This window comes from Quercus lobata, chromosome 10 (genome assembly GCF_001633185.2).
Source record: "Quercus lobata isolate SW786 chromosome 10, ValleyOak3.0 Primary Assembly, whole genome shotgun sequence".
NCBI classification, from domain to species: Eukaryota; Viridiplantae; Streptophyta; class Magnoliopsida; order Fagales; family Fagaceae; genus Quercus; species Quercus lobata.
The window spans coordinates 60,714,340-60,722,888 of NC_044913.1; the positions used below are offsets into that span (position 1 = coordinate 60,714,340).

General features: G+C 35.2%; 1 long non-coding RNA gene across 3 annotated transcripts; it reads right to left on the reverse strand.

Annotated features, from left to right (window-relative positions):
• Positions 1–3,442: 3,442 nt before the first annotated feature.
• LOC115963224 lies at positions 3,443–6,610 on the reverse strand. Of its 3 annotated transcripts, XR_004085753.1 has the most exons (5): positions 6,182–6,610; positions 5,870–6,061; positions 5,352–5,445; positions 4,241–4,320; positions 3,443–4,038 (listed from the first exon to the last, which is right to left on the reverse strand). It is a non-coding gene; the product is annotated as an uncharacterized LOC115963224 (long non-coding RNA). The 3 variants fall into 3 exon arrangements; XR_004085752.1 differs by lacking the exon at positions 6,182–6,610 and having other exon boundaries at positions 5,870–6,175; XR_004085754.1 differs by lacking the exon at positions 6,182–6,610 and having other exon boundaries at positions 5,291–5,445; positions 5,870–6,175.
• Positions 6,611–8,549: the final 1,939 nt, after the last annotated feature.

Below are 8,549 nucleotides of genomic sequence, written 5' to 3' on the forward strand. Positions count from 1 at the left end.
AGTCTCCTTGAAGAAAGTCGGGGGTTCCTCAGCCATAATGGTGATCATTAGATCCTCGGATGGGAACTTGAGTCTTCAATGAAGAGTAGAAGCAACCGCGCCCGTGACTTGTAGCCAAGGCCTCCCTAGGAGCATATTATATAGGGAATCCACCTTGATGACTTGGAAGTTGACCGTGAAAAACATGGGGCCAACTCCAATGGCTAGCTCAATCTCGCCTTGCACCTCTACGAGAATGCCATTAAAAGCTATAATGATCATGGTGGTAGGGCGGATAAGAGAGGTATCCACATTCAAACGCTCTAAAGTAGACATCAGGCAAACATTCAGGGCTGATCCAGTGTCAATCAGTACTCTGGCGACGATCATATCTTCACACTTTACTATAACTAGTGTTTAACCCGCGCAATGCGCGGGGTCATTTTTAAACTCATATTCACTACCATCACCACTGCAATCGATATGCATAGGTGCATATCAAAATTAGGCATTTGGGAGAAAAATTTTGTCCTGCCAAGATATTTGGAATAAATTAAAACAAATACATATAGCATACTTGAGATCCAAAATGAAGGCTATGATTGTGAACATCTGAGTAAGATTAATTTAGAATGTATGAGACTGAAATTTTATGGCAAGTGAGGCCTATCAACTCTTTTTGTTTATGATTTGTATTTTCCGCACCCATGACATAATTTTATATTTTGCTTAGTCTGGGTTCCACCAGGTCGCACCCCATTAAGCAGTTTGGTGAGATCAAACATGTTCTTATATGTTGTACTTTCGATTTTCCAATTGAAATCAATCATATGGTTAATACAATGTGATTTTTTTCCATGGAAATTAAATTATATTGGTCAATACAATCAAGTAGTTGAAATCAATTGGAAAGGTTACCACTTTTAAAAAATTGTACTTAAAATTTTATCTTCTTGAGAAATAAGAATCCTTTTTTTGGGCTTACTTGGAAGTTGGGTTTGAATTTGGGCAGTACGTGTTATGGTTGGGCTGGGCTGGGCTTCATATCTACATCTAATTGCCTAACTTTTTAGTTTTTAGTTTTTACCACCATAACCAAAAGCATGTAAGACATGAACATATCTTAACATTATTACAAAAAAGTATCAACATTTCATACAGTGACATTTGGAGTTTCCTTTGATGAAATAAAGTAAGTTATGGTTCCCTTGTTTTAACTTTTAAGAACTCAAAATATGACAACCACCCACAATAATAATGAACTTAAGTTATGCCATGCTAAACTCATATTCACCACCAACACCACTGCAATTTTTTTTGCATAGGTGCATCTATATTAAATTGTTGAAACAATCGATATGTATAGTATTCTCTCATTGTAACAAAATCAGTTGTTTCAAATCTGATTCAATCTACATCACCATACAAAATGCCAAGCCTAATGCCATCCTCGCAAGGAAGGAACAATACAAAACTAACCCAACCAACCAATGCGCGGGCAAATTTTATTTATTATTCATAGAAAAATATGTAAATTCATAATGAAATTCTATTAGTAGAATATTTGTATTGTCTATCAAACTCTAATAACATGATCATGATACAAAAATTTTGTGCTAACTCCATTAGCCAATCAAACATTATCATGATATCATAAAAATATTATGATAACTCCATAGACAATTAAAAGAAGTATACTGATTTTTTTAAAAGAAAAAAGAAACCTTCCATCTTATATTTATTTTTCTTTATTATTATTATTTTAAATGATTAGAAACTCCCTTAAAATTGAAGGTCTGTTTATGCATTAAATATGGTCAAATGGAGACATACTAAATAAGGAAAATACAAAGAACCTCAATTATACAAACTATGTTTATAACGATTACAGGATTCTTACTATAACTATCCAATTTAAACTACACAAAGGACAATTAACTTCAAGAATACAAAAACTGGACAAAAGATAAGTCTTAGGGCAGGGGAAAAAAAACCAATACTCTTGAAAAACTTATATTGTAGAGTTTTATCAATACCAATCACTGTACTACCCTATAAAAAAATAAAAGATGGTAACACTTAATCAAAGTTACATTTATGAAATCTCATAGAGAAATATGCAGCTACCTGATCCCTTTCCTAAGCCACGTACATCTACTTGATGCTCTTTAGCGCAATCCTTTTCCATAAATTTCTTGGTGCATAAGAATATTGACATTTTTTGCCCTCTTCTCAACTTCATTAATAGCCATTTTCTTATTTGTCTCTAGCAGTTTCTCAACTACTCTCCAGCTCTTAATAGCAATTAAGACCTAACAAAGTAACATCAACATAAATTAGAGAATGGTGCACTCTATAAACTTCAAAGGATTATTATTAACATAAATCATTCAATATATTTGTCACTAACTGGGTATGGGTGCAGCAAACACATGCATGTACAAAATTTTGGGTATAAGCAAAAAAAAAAAAAAAAAAAAAAAACAAAACCTATAATGTTGAATGCTCATGGGACCAAGACTAATCTAATTTAAAATGTAAATTCAATGTTCAGCAAGCATTTGGAATAATATATATATAAATATATATATAGCACATTCTATTTGTAAATAATCTGCATATCAAGAATCATAAACTGATTTAGGAATAAGCATCATCTTTAAAAAATAACTAACTCAGAAAAATATAGATTGTGGATAGGAATTTCAAAGACATTTCCTAAAGACATCATCTCTCAATAGAAGCTAAAAATACGAAAATATTTAACCAATAGACTAACATGTACCAAAAAATCAAATGGCATTCAAGATGATTAGTGTTAGACTCCTATAAGATTAACACATAGACTAAGGAGAAAAATTCCATGATCATTCACTCAAAAAATCAAATGTCAAAAGCTCAAACATGCAAAAGTAGCAAAAAATTCACAACACCATACAAAATGCCAAGCCTAAAGCCATCCTCGCAAGGAAGGAACAATACAAAACTAACCCAACCAACCAAAATACCCAAAACTAACTCATATTTCTTAGTTCATAACCAAATCAAAGAAAAAAAAAAGCATGGCAGATATTCAAAAAAAAAAAAAAAAAAAAAAAAAAAAAAAAAAAAAAAAAAAAACAAACAATATAAGAAGAGAAAAACAACGTGTGGACAAATTTTAAGGCCTCAAATGTGTTTTTTTTTTTTTTTTTTTTTAACCGTGTGGTTAGCACAGTAAATGGACAAAATACAAAGCCCTTAAACGTTACAACGTGCGGTATTTATCTTTAAAATCAAACCCAAATACCTACATAAAAATCAATCCAACCAGTTTTCTCAAAACTAATTCATATTTCATACCTAGATATAAGAAAGAAAGGAACAAAAAAATTTACTGGTGGTAGTTCTCTCTCTATCTCCGTATCTCAGTTCCTGCATAATATCTGGCCACCATCTCTACTCAACATCCACTTCAGTACTGTAACATTCAATTTCAATATCTCTAACACTTATTAATCTCTAGCAATCATCTCTAGTAGAAAACAATATATCTCTTACCCTTTTCTCTCTAATAGTTGCATTACATATTCTCTATCTATTTCTTTGCTTCAAATTCAGGTCCCCAAAAAGAAAGTTAATGTAAGTGTACTATCTTACATAGGCCTAAAGCAAATTTGAGAGAAGCCAGGATGGATGGATATTCTGTAAATCTCCAAAGCTTCTATCTTGCAAGTTGAAAACATGAGTTTCATTTTGATCATTGAAGAAAATGCAATTCCTTTTATACCTAGTAAACGTTGGAATAGTTTGATTAGTTATGAACTTTGCATCCTACATAAACTTAGTTATCATAATTCCACTGCTTACATTCAAACTTAAATAATGTAGTATATTTAAGCATATAGTGTCTAAAAAAAGAATTTGACTTTAAGCAACAACACCACCAGCAATTATGCAGCTACTTAAGCCTCCAGCAGCAGCACCAACATGAGTTATGCAGCAACTTAAGTTGAGCATTATTGCCACCAATCATGAGCATTGGTTCAGCCATCATAAATCCTGAAAATCAGTCTCATTCTGGTAAAAACCCGAACATAGAAAATCATTGCATCAAATCAAATCATTGCCTAACTCAAGGAGAATATTATGCAATAATAAATCATGACAGATCAAATTTAACCCGTGCATCAAAACTTTCCTTGTAACTTGTATATTAAAATAAAGTAAACTATTTTATTACTTAACAATATAGAATATGTTAAGAGTCATCAAGCAACACCTGTGATGTTGCTGCTGAAGTTGAGTTGCTGCCATAGCTGTTATTGTTGATGTTGCCTAACATACACTTGTCCTAAGCCGCTGCATTAGAGTTAGGGAATTGTTAGTCTTTTACCATAAAAGCTGTTAACATCTGTTAGTTGCTGTTAGTTAGTTAGTTAGACAAATTGTTAGAATGCAACATATATGGCTTTACTTGGAATAGTTTTGAATACTCAAGAAAACTGGATATTAGTGGTTTGCTAGAGTGGTGATTGTAAGGACCATTGAATGAAAAAAGCAACAGTTTCTCTCCTAATCTTCTTTATTCTCTCTAAATCTTATTTCTCATTCTTGGAGGTCAGTTGCCTCGAATCAAGTATTTCTCATAGATATGAATTATATATTATGTTAAAGCTCTAAGCATAAAAGTTTATGGAAAGTAAAAGAGACAATAATAATGAATTGTTATAAAGTTAGTCTAAATGGTTTGGCAATGTGTAGTAGCTAATCTTTATTTGCACATAGGCTATTAGATTTTCTATCACACATTTCAACAAACATTTGGCATTCAAATATGCTTCAAAACACAGTTCTTATACATGGATAGGAGATGTTAGTTAATATTTAAGCAGTGGATTTACATTTTGTTGGTTAGTTTTTAACAATCTGTTGGCTATTTCCCATATGATGATGGCTAAGGATTTGGCTTCCATTAGCCAAGGACATATAAAATAAATACTTAAAGCAAAATTAACATCAAACAGTAACACTTTTTGGCACAAACTTGAACTGGAAAGTTTGTTTTCGTCTTATACATAAAGATTTTAAACAATCCAAGGTGAAATTTTACTTTTAACTACAATAAATCAAAGGATAAGTCCCTAATGTTACCATAAGAAAAAACCAAACCAATGCATTCAAAGAAAGAGAATCAACCAATCTATTTTTTAAAAAGGGTAAAAGAATCCTAGACAATTAAGCAGGGAAAAATTTTTTTAATATAGATATATTGAAGAAGACAGATTGTAATTCGAGTAGTATAAGCATCATATTTTAAATTAAAACATACATATATTGAAGATTGAAGATGCTAATTCGAATAGGAGAAGAAACAGTAAGATGATGTGGACCTTCCGTATATGTTGCAGAGAGGAGATGGGGGAAGAGCACAAACACAAACAGCAGATGCCACAGAGAGGAGATAGGGACAGAGCACGAACCCACCTATTAGACTCGACCCTGTTAGTCCTTTATTTATTTATTTTTATCAATAAGTAATCTTCTTAGTCCTTTCCATGGTCTAAGTACCGTCAAATTTCACAGTAGTATTCATTATTAAATTAATTGTGAAAAATGGTTCCAACAATCAATATATCATCTTGGATGACAGTGAAGTCTTAGGAAATATGCTTCAAAGATTAGAAATAGAAGCACCCAAACTGAAATCAATATTTTTAGTGATTTTTGTAATCTAAAAAACAGAACAAAAGCAAATATCTAAAATTGAGATAACAAACATTTTGATAGAGAACCCAAAATCCCGAAACAGAAACGAATAAAATGTAAACATATCAACAAAAAAAACTCAATCAATAGTAACGTTTCATACCCAAATGCCAAAATCTAAAAAATGGGGAAAAAATTGTACCGGTTTCAGTTCCGGTTCCGACGATCTAGGTGGCAGATATATGGCCTAAGAGTGTTGATGGTCCATAGTTTTTTCTTGCTTGCGGTTCCGGTGGCCCAAGTATGGCGAGGGAACGGACAATAGCCGGCCTTAAATATTTCTTCTTTCTCTTGGCGCCTACAAACTCTGCTTGGTTCTTCTACCTCCGTATCCCTTAATCAAAACCAAATCAGACCCATAATACCAATCTAAATCATAATTAACACCCAATTGATTCTCCAAATAAAAACCAAAATCCCTAATTTTTTTTTTTAATTTAAAACAAAACTTTACCAGTAGCGATTCCGGTAGTCTGATAGTGGGTGGAGTGGAGGCTTGTGGTGGTACCCCTCTCTCAATCCATGGTGCGTTAACAGTCTAACGCTTATTCTTCCTCTTCTACCAGAAAAATTCCAATCGGTCGCGTTCTCTGAACAATAATTTCTCCGTATATGGGCAGAAATCTAAGTGGGCAAGTTTGCACATTGTTGCAGAGAAGAAACAGAACATGGGGCAAACTACAAAGCAGATCGGCAAGGAAGGGATTTTCTTTTGGCCGTTTGTGTTTAACGAATGGAAACAGCGGATGCTTTTTTTTGCCTAACGTTTGGTTTTGAGTCTTATCTTTGTTATTTATAGTGAGATGCATTCAAACGGTGTAGTAGAAATAAAAGTTAAAATTTTAAGATTATTGAAACGATACAACGTGCGGCTCTTTTGACTTAAAGTTATATACGTGTCAATTTTTTAAATGATCTTTTTTCCTAACGTGGCAACACCTCATTAAAAGCTTCTGCTATTATATATAGTATTAGATTAGATTAGATTAGATTAGATATGCATGGGCAAAGTATGGTCTCTACCTTCTAGTGGTAGTCCATCATCCGTAAAGGAAATTTGGTTGGTGGCCAACTCTGTTGAGACCATGCCTTCAAAGGCAGATTCTATAGCACTTGTAGGAACACATGTTTCCTTCAAGACTTTCAAGAGAGCCTTGCGGTGAACATCAAAGGATAGAAATAGTGCCAAGATGGAGATTTGAGTTGGGGACTTGTTTAGCTACTAAATCATACTGTACTCTGAGTTCCTAATAACTTTCAAGAACTCCTTGATTTCTTCGGTTATGACTCTGTTCCTAACGGGTTCGACGGTACCCTTGCCAATCTCTTTTCTCCTCTTTTCTAAATCCTCGAGAGTATAGCAACGGCTACTCCTAGTGAGCCCAGATATACCCGAAGAGATGTTAGAACAGACCTCCTCTTTTCCGGTACGAGTGGAGATCAAGGACATGTCGAATTTCTAGGGGACACGATGACTATCTTTATAAGGGAACGACTTTGGCATGAGAATCATAACACCCTCTTGAGTCTACAGATTGGGCGCTATAGAGGACGTCTTCAGATTAATGACCATCGGACTTGGCAGAATGGCTTCAAGGGCCTTTAGGCCGAATACCCTAGAGATTCTTGAGACAAACTTTGGCAAAATAAGAGGATAGAAACCTCAAATAGTGGGAACAATGGCGGTTCCTTCCTGAACTGATGATGGCTTGCCCCTTCCTTGAATTTGATGACATTGGATCCATAGGCATTTCTACGATCTCCCCAATGACTACTGAAGAGGAAGGTACTAGAGCAACCTGGCCAAGGCGTTTCGGTAGATATTTATCCCAATCCTTTCTTGACCCAAATGATATAGCATTGTAGCTGGCTTATGACTAGATGGTTAGCGAACAGAAGCTGGTGGCCATACAATCACCTATTCACACAATTTCCCTTTCAATCCAGATGATGCCACGCTTAGCTAGACTTTGCACTTGTGCTCGAAGCACTTTACAATCAAACATGGCTTTTTTGTCTTCATTGTCGTAGAATGAGCAGATTCCCTAATCAAATCCTGGGGTTCCCATGCCTTTAAGATCAAGGTGGCTCTCTTGGACAAAGGCTCAGAGCATAGCCTTCCATGGGAATGACGGCGAGGAGAATTCTAGAATCCTTTCTTCCACTGTGATGATAGCATTCACATTCCCTTCTTGATGGGGAGGCAAAGGGTTGGTGATGATATTCAGAGCAACTGCATTATAGAACTATTTCAGCTTGTTGTCAATGAGGTCCTGGACAGGGTCTCTCAATTGGTAACAGTCTTCCAGAGTATGCCTCTTGGCCCTAAAATGGTTTTCACACTTCTTGGACGGATCAAATCCTGGTGGAAGAGGACCTTCTCTAGGCCTCTGAAATAGCGGGGTCACTAACTTCCTTTCCAATAGGAAAGCATAGAGATCTGCCAAGGGCATAAGTAACAGAGTGTACTTCCGGTGCGATCGGGAGCTATCTCGGTGTTGAACTTGTAGTATTCTAGGAAAGAATTGGTCATTTCCCTCCAGCTAGAGGTCTTTTCCAATCTCGCATACCATGTGGCCGTGAGGCCTTTCAAACTATTAGGGAAAATTTGGCAAAGCAGAGGGTGATTATCCCTATAAGGAGCCATCTTCCTACAGAACATGAGCAAATGGGCGTAGGGGTTTCCTGTACCATCGTACTTGATAAACTCGGGTGCCTTGAACTTGGGACGCATGATGACCTAAGGGAAATTAGTCAGACTGTCTAGATCAATGCTTCCATGGACACTGGAGCCCTCTATGATACGAAGCTTTTTGGCTAGG